Source organism: Camelus bactrianus, chromosome 27, assembly GCF_048773025.1.
Source record: "Camelus bactrianus isolate YW-2024 breed Bactrian camel chromosome 27, ASM4877302v1, whole genome shotgun sequence".
Taxonomy (NCBI): domain Eukaryota; kingdom Metazoa; phylum Chordata; class Mammalia; order Artiodactyla; family Camelidae; genus Camelus; species Camelus bactrianus.
Window position 1 is genome coordinate 18,648,710 of NC_133565.1, and position 13,436 is coordinate 18,662,145.

The 13,436-nt window shown below is 39.4% G+C and overlaps 1 long non-coding RNA gene across 1 annotated transcript; it reads right to left on the reverse strand.

Annotated features, from left to right (window-relative positions):
- Window positions 1-4,028: 4,028 nt before the first annotated feature.
- On the reverse strand, window positions 4,029-10,825 carry LOC141575269 (uncharacterized). The gene is made up of 2 exons (XR_012502735.1): window positions 9,420-10,825; window positions 4,029-5,655 (listed from the first exon to the last, which is right to left on the reverse strand). It is a non-coding gene; the product is annotated as an uncharacterized LOC141575269 (long non-coding RNA).
- Window positions 10,826-13,436: the final 2,611 nt, after the last annotated feature.

Below are 13,436 nucleotides of genomic sequence, written 5' to 3' on the forward strand. Positions count from 1 at the left end.
CACTACTTTGCTTCTACACATCAAACAGGACCTACAGGTCTCTCCTTTTGGCTTTGCACACTTTTTTTTCTTTCAAATGAACTTAAATTAACATTCTAAAATTAGTGGTTTTCACATAAAAGTCCAGATTCCCATTTGCTTATACAAATTGGAAAAGTCTGGTAACTAACGCACATGGGAATGCCCTTCTAGAATGACTGTTTCCACTCTGATTTTCCAAGTCATAGTTACTCCCTTTTGCATTGCCCTGGCCCTGCATCTCTCATGGACATATGCGTGCCTGTGGCCCCAGTCTACACTTGTCATGATGGATACTGCTACATGTTCACAAAACTGTCTTCCTTTCCTTCCTGGTCACAGAGCGAGGCTATAAATTCACAGGCTCCCTTATAGTTTTGGAGAGAGTAATATGGGGCTGAATTGTGGACAGCAGACTGAGGACAGGAGGGATGGTCACTCTGAGTAGGCTTGACGCATAAAAACCTCCTGTAGACTCTCCCACGTTCTTTCTCATCCTTTGACTGAATGCGAAGGACTCCAGGTATGCAGAGTAGGGAGGAGACAAGACAGAAGAAGGCTGGGATTGACTGAACAGAATAGAGCTCCCCTGCCGACTGCGTGGGATTGTCAAGTGAGCAAAAATTAACTTTATTTTGTTTTACGCACTGAGTCTTTGGAGTTGATTGTTATAGTATTTAGCCTATTTAGCCAAAGAGCACACTCTGCTTTTCATTGGAGAGACATGAAAACTTACAAGGCTTTAGTGAGTGGAATATGGATGGGAAGATGAAAAATAATAGGGGCCAGGAGGTCCATCTTCTCTAGCTACTCATGTTACTTTTTTTGGAAGATAAATGTGGGAGTAATAACATAGTACTGGAGGACAGAGAGATAGTCAGAAGGAAATTAACATTTATCAAGTGTCTTCTGTGCCAAACACCGTCCAGATTAATTGTGTCATCACAACCCCTTCATGAGCTACATACTACTACCCTCATTTTATATTTCAAGAAGTGGGCAGGAAGCTCTGCCTCTGGCTTGCCTGAATCTCCTCACCAAAGCACCCACTGCTGGATCATGTTGGACCATTTATAGCTAAGGTCACTCAGGAGGAAGCTTAGGGCTAGGTCTCGCCTACAGGAAATGAATGACCTTGGTTTCTGATGCACGAGGAAGGTCTTTATTTCTAAATGGCTCCTACTTTAGAGTTAGAAGGAAGACCAGGGATCCTGACAGCTCACTCTCCTCCCTCTGTAAGAAACGGAAGCTTAGAGAAGTGGCCGCATCGAGTAAGTGACTGGTAAAAACTGGGATTGGAAAGTTATTTCTGGAGCCCCAGGACCTTTCCCACCTTCCCCATTACGCCTTAGGTTAGGGCTTTGATCCCTGTCTAAATGCAAATTTTCCTAAGAAGGGCTTTTTATACTTAATGTGATTGATGGGAGTAAGCATTTTAAGTGCCTGTGGAATGAAAATTGGCCACAGGAAAGAAAGGGCCCTGCCCTTCTTCTGCTGAATCAGGTTGCCCTGCGCAACTACCCATGAGCCCTCATCTGAGCTCAGATACAGATGTGGCCACAGCTTTGGTCTAAGTTGACTATAGGTGGTACCCCTAGAGGTGAGAATAGATCCTCAAGTTAGGGACAGAGGTTCAAAAGGCTGCCCCAGGGGCCACACAAGTAATCAGGGATAAGGGAAAGATTAGATCCAATTTCTTCCACCCTGGGGGCAATTGGCAGGTCTGTATCCTTTCAGCCCATATTTGGATCACAACGTCCCAAGTGCCCAAGACAGTCACCATCTTGCTTGTTGAGCACATGGGCCACCTTGACCTCCAGATGGGACTTGAAAAGCAGCTTCATGTGTTTTTAACAAGGAAACAGACAAAAGGAACCCACTTGGACACAGAACCCTGTGATTCATCGATTTTTGTCTTCCAGTTTAATTACATTGCAGGAAATACTGGGCTAAGACATGACTGCTTACGATATCTGCATTCATACCAGGATCAGAGCGGTTTCAGGCCATTCTTTCTTTTGATTCTACTTTTATTTCTAGAATAATATCACTTTTCCTGTCTCATTTGTAACTTGATAGCAAAATAAGTGATAAGGTTTAATTGTCTCTGGAAGAAAAGCTTTTAAAAATGTGTTCTGTAATAGGCAACATATTTAGAGCTTACGATAAGCAATTTCTCTCAGGAGGAAGTTTTTCAAGGAAAAAAAAATGACTCTAAAAGTAATTTCAGCAGCAAAGTAGATTAAATATCCACCATATTAGTCACAGAGCATTAGATGGAATTGAATTGACTGAGCAGAGGTCAAAGAGTGGCTGAAGTTTTTAGCCCACCAGAGGAGCAATAAAATCCAACCATACTTAAAATCATTAACTTTAAACCCTTTGATATGAGATCCAAAACCTCACTGCTCATAGCGGGAACTCCCAAACACCAAGCCTGGTAAAAGAATAAATCCCTTCAAGAGCTCTACATTTCAAGAAACACTTTAAATGGAGTCGAGGCAACGGAAAGAAACCGGAGTTCCCCAGATTTCTCCAAAGAAAATACAGTTCTACAAGACTTATTAAAATAAATGAACTTCTGGTCTACCCTCCAAAATATTCTCAGTCAGATTTGTTCCAACAACCGAATGTCATGTGTCAAAAGACTTAGAGTTAAGTTCTGGAAAGAGAGGCCAGCTTCGGGGCTCTGAACTTTCTCCTTTTCATTCCCTCCTCAGCCTCAGGACACAGCTGAGCTCTCATTGCCACCCCCTGGGAGGTCCTGAGCTCCCACCTGAAGGGTCTTGACTTCTGGGCTGTTTGGTTTTGTTGTATTACTTTTGTTTTGTTTTGTTGTGTTATTTTATTTTGATTTTAATGACAAACTGAGCTCCAGGTCACCAAAGGTGAGAAATCTAAGAGCAAAAGTGCTCTTGCCCATTCAGGAGGGAAGCACCACGAAAGTAATCTCTGAGCTTAGAAGCTGACCAGCAGGGACGAGTCAAGCTGAAGCAGCGGCTGGCAAGTAATTAAATAACCTAGAAACAGTCTCATGCCGTTAAGTCAATTCCTAAATAAGAGACTAGGAAGGACAAAAGAGAAACGGCCTTTCCTAATTGTTAATTTATCTATTCCTTCCTCCACTTTGTCTAGTACACTCATCATTGCTAAATGCACGGAGTTCTGTATCCATCAATTAACAAAATTGATTTTCTTAAATTTCTATTAAGGCTGTGAATAGTGTGTCTGTAAATAATGAGATGTTCTCTTTAATGGTGGTTGTGAGAAGGAATGAAGTACCGATTTAGGGGTAGGGTGGAGAATTGGCTTTTAATTATCATTGTATTTATGACCAAATTAAAATTATATTTGTTTCTGAGAAAGCAGGTAGTCTATAGAATTACCTGGGTGCTCAGACTAACGTGCATTTGGGATAATATTTTAGAAAAATGATGTGTTCAATTAAAAAAATAGATGTTTAAATTTGTAAGGCAAGAACTTGCAGCATTTGAAGAAAAACATGTACGTTATATTAATGAGCAGACAGTAAAAGTTGAACTTTTGGCTAAATGAGGGGACGCTGAGAATTCATGCACAGAAGAACTGGACCAGGGACAGAGGCATCTCCAAGTGGGTTCGGCTGTTCTTGGATGGGTCGAAGGGCCACCACTCACCCTTGATGTTGGGCAAAACTGTATACAATACTGTTTGACGGAGTGGCATTTATAGTGGAAAAAGGTGGTCCTATTAAAGTCAGGAGACTTCAAAAAGCCTATATATATATAAGATATATATACAGCATTTGTGAAGTTGCTTCTAAAACTTTAGACAGAGAGCTTTAAGGAGGAGGGTGCCAAGTGCTTATAAACAACTTATTGTCCATGTGAGCTTGGATAACTGGTTTACCTTGTTCCTGCCTCATTTTTCTTATCTGCTAAATGGGGTGATAGTAACAGTTCTAATCTCATATGGTTATTAGAAAGATTCACTGAATTAATACATATATAAGCATTAGAACAAATACCTGGTAATACTAAACACTTAATATTGGATTCTATTATTGCTTTTTAAAATACAAGTATTGGATGCACAGAGTACAAATTTTAAAAGGTACAAATTAGAACACAGTAAAAGGTAAGATGGTCTTCTATCACTATCCTTGGATTCTGGGTTCTCTTTCCTGAAGCAACCATGGTTACCATATTTGTAGGTAACCTCTTAGAGACATTATAAACAAGTAAAATATGGGTGATATGTGTATGTCTATACTTAAACTTTAAAAAAAGTGAATGGCAGTGTACTCTGCATACCGCTTTTTGCACTTTGCTTTTTTCTCCTAATAATCCGTCTTGAAGATAATTCTTTACCTGCCCTTATAGGAAAGCCCCGCTTATTTCAGTGTCAGGCATTTCATTAAACAGAAGGATCATGATTAACTAGGCAGTTCTCTATTAATGCACATGTAGCTTGTTTCCAATCTTTTGCTGTTAACGAACAACGGTTCAGTGTCTATGCTTAACTAAACATCTTTGCACACATGTGTGTTTATATCTGTGGGAAAAAATGACTACAAGTGGATTTTATTTATTGGGTCAAAGGATATGTATATTCTTTGTCCAATTGTCTGAAAGGAGATCTTCCCACGTGAATAGACTTTGTCCAGTAAAAAGTATATTATAAACAAAAGGTGTGATGTTACAGCACAGTTTTCAAAGGGAGGAATCTGTTCACCATCCAGCATCACCTGATGCAAAACATCCTATAATTTTTTAATTGTTTACAGTTATTTTTACTAAGTCATCCTCTCCTCCAAAGTTAGAGTGATTCGTAAGTTTGTTCAGCTTGAAAATCTATGGTAGGTCGTATGTGTATACACTTTACTCCGATCACAATATAAAAATAGAATTGGGGGCTGAAAGTCAAAGTAGGAATTATTTTTCCAACCCTGTCATGTGACAGATGTGGATACAGAGGACATACTGGGATGTGTCCATGGATATATGTGGCAGGGGAAGACCCAGAGCTATCTGGTGTCCCCACTCAGGGTCAGGTACCAATCTTGACACAAAATTGCCTCCTGTCCAATTTTTGACCCCCTTGAAGCCCAAATCAGAGGCCAAGGAGCAAAGTTTAAGCATATAAGAGCAATTTTAAATAGCTTATAATGGGGGGGAGTAGCAAAAATAGGAATATATAGTTTATGTATTTATCTAACTGACAAATGAATGAAATAAATAAGGTCTTACATAAATTATGCTTAAAAACAAGCACTTAAGATATCAAAAGTTATTTCAATAATATTGACACTAATGGTTCTCTGACGAGGTGTATAAAAATATCTTTTGATCTTTTTTATATTTTTAGACATAGAAAATGTTTCATTTCCAAGGAGATTATACCTATAGTTTTCTGAGGAATAAGACATTTTTGATCAAAAATCATCAAAATGAGTATAATAATATTTTTACATAAGCTGAGGATTATTTTACAGATAACAATGGAAAAACTGAATTATCTCCCCAAATTTAGGAATTCTTCCTCAGAGTATAACTTCCTTCAAAATGTAGTTTTCCACAAGGTAATCAACGATCAATTGTTTGTCTATCATCCATTTCAAAGTCCTCCGCAGAAGATAAGACACTTTGAGTATTAATTCTGAATCAAAAAAAAAAAAAGATTTTTAGCATTAACGTCACAAAACATGAATAGTATCACTCATTGTATTATAAAAATTTTTATTTAGAATTAAACCAGTTTGTATAACATAAATTCATATCTGATGAAAGGAAAAACATAATCAAAACACCTTACAGCATCTTTTAAGAGAGGCTTAAGAACAATGTTTAATAAATACTATGTGTGACTACCGTAATGAAACAGCTGCATTGTTTAGTTTCCTACGCTACAGAATTCTCCATAGGACATCTCTTATTTACCCCATACACAAAACACCAAAGTTAGAAGCTGACACGGCTTCCCATAAAATTAGCTCTACTACAAATCCCAAATTATGTACATGGAGTGACTAATTACTTCCCTGCTTGTTTGGCTGGTATCATTAGAGCACATCTCATTTTACTGTTTTTGTATGTGCTTTTACATGTTTCTCCAATTTGATATTATCTGTTACAAACAGTCAGCTTCTTACGGGCTGCTTCCAAAGTATTTTATAACAAGCCCAGGCGGGTGCTTAATGAGCCTATTACAAGGGCTTCAGGAAGAAGAGGCTTTTGTGAGTCTCTTTCTGCCCCCTTTCGAGTTTAGAAGGTGAGAGAAAGTGTTTGAGAGGAGGGCTTAAATGAGCCTTTGCTGGTTGATCCACCTGTGAATAGAACTGACGTGTTGCAATTAGAAAGGGGGAGTGGCTGGGGGAGCTGAGAGCACTCCAGGGGGCATCTTTGGGGGGCTGACTTGGCGGCCACCTAAGGCTCTGGATTGGGGCCATCTCGGAGCCCTGGCAGCTGGATTCCTGCCTTCACACCAGCATAAATTTGAACAAGTAACTCTTTTCCAGGCTGCTGCTAGTGCCGGCCTGCATATTGAAAAACAGAATTGAGTCCTGTAAATATATTTTGATCTAGATAATTAGAGTCACAGGGATAGTGAAAATTCCCAGGAAATGAGGTCAGACCAAACAGCAATCTACTCCTATCTCTGCCCCTTACCAGCCCTGTGACCTTAAACAAGTTACTTACTAAGCCTATTTGTGACTCAGTTTTCTCATCTGTAAAATGGGCATAATAAACATGCCTCCCTCAGTTGTTTTGAAGATAAAGTGCTACGTGTAAATTACTTGTGATGCAAAGATTTCTTATTAGCTGTGACTGTTCCCAACACATGATATTGACTCCCTGGGAACTGTATATATTTGTATCTTCCTCACTGCCCCCCAGGGACCAAGGTAAATAATAGGCACCCAAAGTCATTATTGAATAAAATTTCTAAGTGTGTTAACACACCAGAGTTGGTTAAGAAAAAACACACAAAAGTAGTGATTACTATTTTTACTGCCTAATAATTTATTAAAATATTATTTTATGTATTTCCCCTTGACTTTCTCCAGCACCGTGATCTCAGCTGGAGTAGGTCTTTTAGTTATTTTTGTATTTCTCTGCCTCAAGGAGTTTCATAGAATTGAAAGTAGATGTTCAAGGGTTCTTCCTATATTTTAAAAAAGATTAAACAAAGGATTTCAAGCTGAGATTCTCACATGGGTATGTGTGTGTGCGTGTGTTTGTGTGTTTTGAATTGAATGCGAGAGGCTTTAGACGTTCAATTACTCTCTAATTCACTACAGTCCCCACCCCTCCTTTGTTTCACACTAACCTACTTCACTTACTTATCCTTACAGGCTCGCTCCTGAAGGAATGTGAGTCAGCAACCCTGGAAGACATGTGTATCCCCGGAGAGAACAGGAAGAAGGGTGTGTGGTTAAAGGGAAGGATGAAGCAGAGATTTTATTGAGGCTGAAAGAAAGCAAGTGTTGGGGGCAGTGCCTCTGATGGGGGAGACCGTGCCCTGCCTGAGGCAGCAGGACCTCAGAGGGGAGACCCCACCAAAGGCCTCCCAGCCTTATCCGTGATTCACCCACATCCCAAACCTGATAGAAAAGCCACCGAGCCCCTCGACTGAAGTGACTGTGAGGAGGACCCTGGGCATGACAGTATTCAGATGTGACCCGAGGACCAGTGTCGGGTGGCTGAGAGGGCATTCCCAGTGCCTTGGCGCTACATCACAACCCAGACTTCAAGCAACTCTGGAGCATGGGGAAGCTGGCGAAAAAACCCTTCATAAAGGCAGAGATTGCCTGACCACCAGCTCAACAGGAAGGCTGCTGGACTTGAGCTAAAGGAGCAAAAAGAAAACGGATAAGGGTCATCTCATGCCGTTTGTCAACCAGAAGTCCCATCTTGCTCCATCACTGTCTTTTTAATGTGATACATTTTATGCTGAATTAAAATAAATGCTACATTTTACAAGTTTCTATCATCTAGCATAGAGAACTATATTCAGTATCTTGTAGTAACCTATAATGAAAAAATAATATGAAAAGGAATATATGCATGTATCTGCATGACTGAAACAGTATGCTGTACACCAGAAATGGATACAACATTGTATATTGACTATACTTCAACTTAAAAAATAATAATAAAATTTTTAAAAACTGCTACGTTTTAGTGGGAAAATGTCATTATGCCACTTTTTAACTTGTGAGTACTGGAGACTGTTTATACGTGAAAACCTTCAATACCAAACATTTTAGGGGTTCTCCATGCCTACAAGTGCTGCGTTCTGGCCCAGTTGAGCAGTGGCCTTATTTTGAGTGAAAAAACAACAAAAGTAAACATACTTTAGGTCGGACATGCATAGTCTAGTTTCTATGTCCAACCAGAAGTTTCATATTCTTTCTTCCTGTTTGTTTTGGTTTTTTTTTTTTTTGGTGGGGGAGTGGGTAATTAATTTTAATTATTTATTTTCTGGAGGTACTGGGGATTGAACCCAGGACCTCGTGCACGCTCAGCACACGCTTTACCACTGAGCTCTACCTTCCTCCTCCCAGAAGCTTCATATTCATTTGCAGCCTGCCTGTCATGAAGGCTTTGGAGTTTCAGATTACGATGCAGAGGCTGACAAGATACTGCTTTGGGATAGCCTGACTCCCTGTAATTAACTCCATCTCCACTCCTTTCACTTGGTAAATGGAACTGGGGGGTTACTTGAAAGAGAAATGATCTTTTAAAACAAAGTAGCTCAAAACCATTGTTTTTCCTCCAGTTGTTCTCTGTAGTAGATTTTAGTGACTAAATGCTTGATTTTAACCTTGCCTTCAAATATGTTTTTCCTTCCTTCTTTCCTTCTTTGCTTGTTTTTCTCCCCTGAGGAAAGGAATACTTCATTCAGATCTTTGGCCCAACTAATGAAAAATCTCAAAAAAAAAAAAAAATAAAAGGCTGTATATGTGTGTATATGTATACACACACACACACACACACACACATATACATATTTTTGCTAATTACCCAACTGACCAACCACTCCAGGCCAGATTTAAATGGGATTTGCATTGTTCACTTATGTCAGAAGTATTCACCATTTAGGCTGCGTGTTACATTTTGTTACAAACCAAAGTCATTTTCTATTAAGCTAAAAGAGTAACATTTCCCAGCCTCCATCTTTAAGTTACATCACCACCAATTTTAGGAGAAATCGTGACCCCGTCACTCTTTCTCAGCAGAGGAGATTTGGCCCCACTCACTGCAACACAGCTGTGCCTCCACCAGTGACCTCATGAGGCAAAAAGAGAAATCCGATTCTATACTCATTCGGGTCTTTGGCCTGTCTGCTGAGAAGGCCTGCAAGGATGAAAACCATGCTAATTACATAAGTGATTTAATTTTGATAGTGTAAGAGCTGACCATTAGATCACAGACCAGATTCAAACGGGATTTGCTCTGCTTCATGATGTCCGAATTGTTCACCGTTTCGCTGTTTCACAGCAGCCTTTTTTTTCCTACTCGCTGAAGGAATCTGAAAATAATTTCAAAGATACAAATCATCAGGAAATCCTAAAAGTAGAAAGTAGACTGTGGTTCTTACGCTTTAATAAATATACAATCTCAGAAGTCAGCGGATTTGTTGTCCCAGACCTTAAAATGTGATTGATTTAGGTTGCGAGAAACCATTGACTTATTCTCTTCTTACACAAACTCATATAAAATGTCTTCTTCCAGCCGCTCAGGGTTTAGTTTGGAGTGCCTTGTAGACAGTTGATGGCAGCTCCTATGATCTACTGAAAGAGAGACACCATTTCAAATATTTGGCTTGATTCATTAGACAAATGACCCAATGCTGCCGTAGGTTAATCTTGCACTGTGTGGCGATGTTCTTTTGCTACAAAGATTAGTTTCTTAAAGATCCATTAAGTTCTGCATCAAATGCATCTTGTTTTCTATTGTAGAGGCTTACTGAACATAGTCATCTATCTGAACAAATACATTAAGATCTGTTGCCTCAATTTCAAACACAAGTTCTTCAGATCTGCCCACCAAAATTTCTCCTCATAGATTTTGCAGAAATGTGGAAATATTCAAAAGTAGCCAAAGTGAGCTTCCTCAGTTTGACATCATGAATAGAAATCAGTAGAAACAAGGCATCATTTTCTCTCATCGGGACACAGAATTCTGTGTGGTTCAATTTTGAGTAGCACCAATTGCCAAAGAACAACTCTGCAATGGACAGATATTCATTCTCACTGTGGTTTCCTAGTCCATCACTAGAATTCACTTCTGGGGCAAAATCATGGTCATTTCTAATTACACCTATAGTTTCTTAATTACTAGAGTAATTGGTCACTTGTGGACTCACAATCAGAGGCAAATGCCGGATTTCCACTGCCAACAGCAGGTGTAATTATTCGTTAGCAGAATTTTCACCTGAAATTAGAAACAACCACCAAAATTACAGGCGTGAAAAAAAATGCCTAAAATTGGGGCTGAATCAGTTTCTCATTTTGCTAAAGGGAACTAGTAACCCAGAGAACGCAAATCATGAGACTTGTCTACATGACCTCAAGAAATCTGCAGGAAATCATAACTGGAGATTGTACTGGGGGGTTGTGATGGGGAGATTGCGGATAGAAAGGAAGGTACAGAGAGAGGGAGGGAAAAAGAGGTAGCACCAACAGTCTTGGAGAAAAATAATACCACCTCATCAAAATGTGCATCCTTCCTCATCAAAGCAAGCCCGATTTCTATCATCTAAATCAGAATTTAAGAATAATGGGGAGGGATAAATTGGGAGTTTGAGATTTGCAGATACACACTACTATATATAAAATAAACAACAAGGCCCTGCTGTATAGCAGAGGGAACTAGATTCAATACCTTGTAATGGTCTATAAGGAAAAAGGATATGAAAAGGAATATATATATATGTATATATATATGTATGTATGTTTAAGCAAATCACTGTGCTGTACACCAGAAATTAACACACTGTAACTGACTATACTTCAATTAAAAAAAAAAAAGAATAAGGCTCCAGAAATCAATTTTTTTTCACAGAAAACAGAAGACAAAAATGCCAGTACATTTTTTATCTTTAAGAACCACCTCCTCCATGTCTGAAGACTATTTTTCTCCCCCCTCAAAGATGTCTTGGGGCCTAGGGAGCCACTTAAAGTTCCTTGCCTTGCTTGCCCAAGAAACACAAAGTGTTGGTGAAGTATAAACAGAGGGTGCTTTTTCTTTGACCCACTCTGCAGTGTGATGGGGTAGTGTTGTTAGTTTATGCGAGAGAAAATAGCATAGGCTTTCTGAAAAAAAAAAAAAGTGGAATTGGATTAAGGCCTTTGTGCACGCCTCAATGCTGAGGGGAATTAGCAAGAGTTGTAGGCACTTAAAGGGGCCCTCACGCTGCAGCTTATCCCAGATTTTGCACAATAAACATTTGAATATCAACAGTGTTTTGCAACTTGCAGCCCTAATGTATAAACTTCTCTCTTTAGAAACTCCCAAATCCTTCCAAATGTCTGCAACACCCTCTACATAAACATATAGGAGCTGGAGTAGAAAACATCTCGTCAACAGTACAAGTCTGCTTTTTAAAAAGATCTTTCTGCTTTTCTATCTTCAGGGTCTAGGGGCTTTATAACGGCTAGCTGGTTTGAGGACTTCAGATGCTCTGTTTAATTTTAATCATTCAACTTTCTTTCAAGCTCTGCATTCTGATATGGGGAGGGGCGTGTCCCAGGAATGGACAAGGAAACACGGTTGAGTTTAGAGCTGTTTTGACCACGATTTTTGTTGTGGCTTTTTAAACATCGGAATCCAAAAAGCTGTTTTGTTTTAGAAGGACGTTTCAGGAAGTTTTTAAAAAGAAACCCGACTTGGGAAGAAACGAACTATTTTGTCTATGACAGCCGGCTGCCTGCCCTCTTCAGAATCCACGTCTGAGAGCCAGTTCCCACCCCAAACACTAATCTGATACTCAGTCCTCCTGACTAAAGACAGTAGCAAGGTTTTGTAGCAAGAATGTCCAACATCAAACCATTATTTGATGTTTCTGACATTAAGCAAGTTCTTTTTTTTTTTTTCTTCTTTTACAGTTCCAAACTCCCAAAAGTGAAATCAAAGTGCTGTAGAGCCTGGAGGGTGAAAAAAGCCTTAATTCTTCTCTCTTTCGAAACTGATCAGAAGACAGACATAATGTTTTGTTTTCTGAGAACAGGATATTTGCTTTTGGCTGCTGGGGCAGCAGAATTCTCCCCTTCAGCTCTTTGTGTAATCTGTGCAATGGTGTCGCTTTATCAGGTGCAATGCTCCTCATTTTACACTAAAGCAAACACTTGGGATGCAAGCACATTTTTCATCAAAATCTACATCAGCAGTTTATGGGACTTAATGAATAAACGAATCCCCTCCTTCCTTTCCAGCATGTGTTATACTAGAGAAGATTCTAAGCCACTCCGCCTGGTGATAATGTATTCCATCCAGTTGAGGAGTTGGCTGGGAAATATATCTATGGTGACCCAACAGAGTAGTAAAACACTTGTTTGAAATTATTTTTTGTAACTATGTTCATTTCATGCCTGAAAAGGCGGTGGTAAAAAAAAAACAAAACTCATTGCATTGGGGGCTGGGAGTGGGGGAGGGGGGGTGGGAAATGAAGACATAACTCTCCTGTCCAGCTCTGAGGCGATGTTGAAGCAGTCTGCCTATTGAATTTAATACAATGATGTGTAGATGAATAAAGTTATCTCCAGTCCTGAATAGGATAGTGTCAGTGGGAGGGTAAGAAGGGGGGAACTTGGAATCTGAAAAGAATTCTCTTTTTTTTTCTTTTTCTTAAAAAAAAAAAAAAAAAAAAGAACTTGAAGGTCAGGGTCCAGCTGCCGGGCAGAAGTAGAACACAACAAAATGCTGGACAGACCCAAATAAAGACAGCTATAGACACCCAGACATACATATTGCAAAAGTTGCTTGCTTCGAGTAACTAATGTATTAACATATATTCCTATAGGCAAACAGCTATGGCCTCCCTTTAGGCTTAGACACTGATGAAAACGTAGGGACACCGAGAGCATCTCTAAAAATTACAGCTTTAATGAAACAGATGAAACAGGCCATCAAAGGTAGGAGAAAAGAAGAAATTCTAATGATTATGGCTTAATTCTAATAGATTATAATTATTATGATGGGTATGAACCAGTTTCTGACCGACATTCCATTTTCCCCATTTAAGCTTTCATTTAGAAAGGGGAGGGGGGCGGTGGGGGCGTGGGGAACAAAACCAACAGCCACTAATTATTCTTCAGGATTTGCTGCTTCACTCAATACCAGGCCTTTAATCAAATAGAGTAAAGAGATAAAACCTTTCAATGTGAAATCATCACACAGATCCACACTTTTCCTCATCCTGTGCTTTTGGTATTG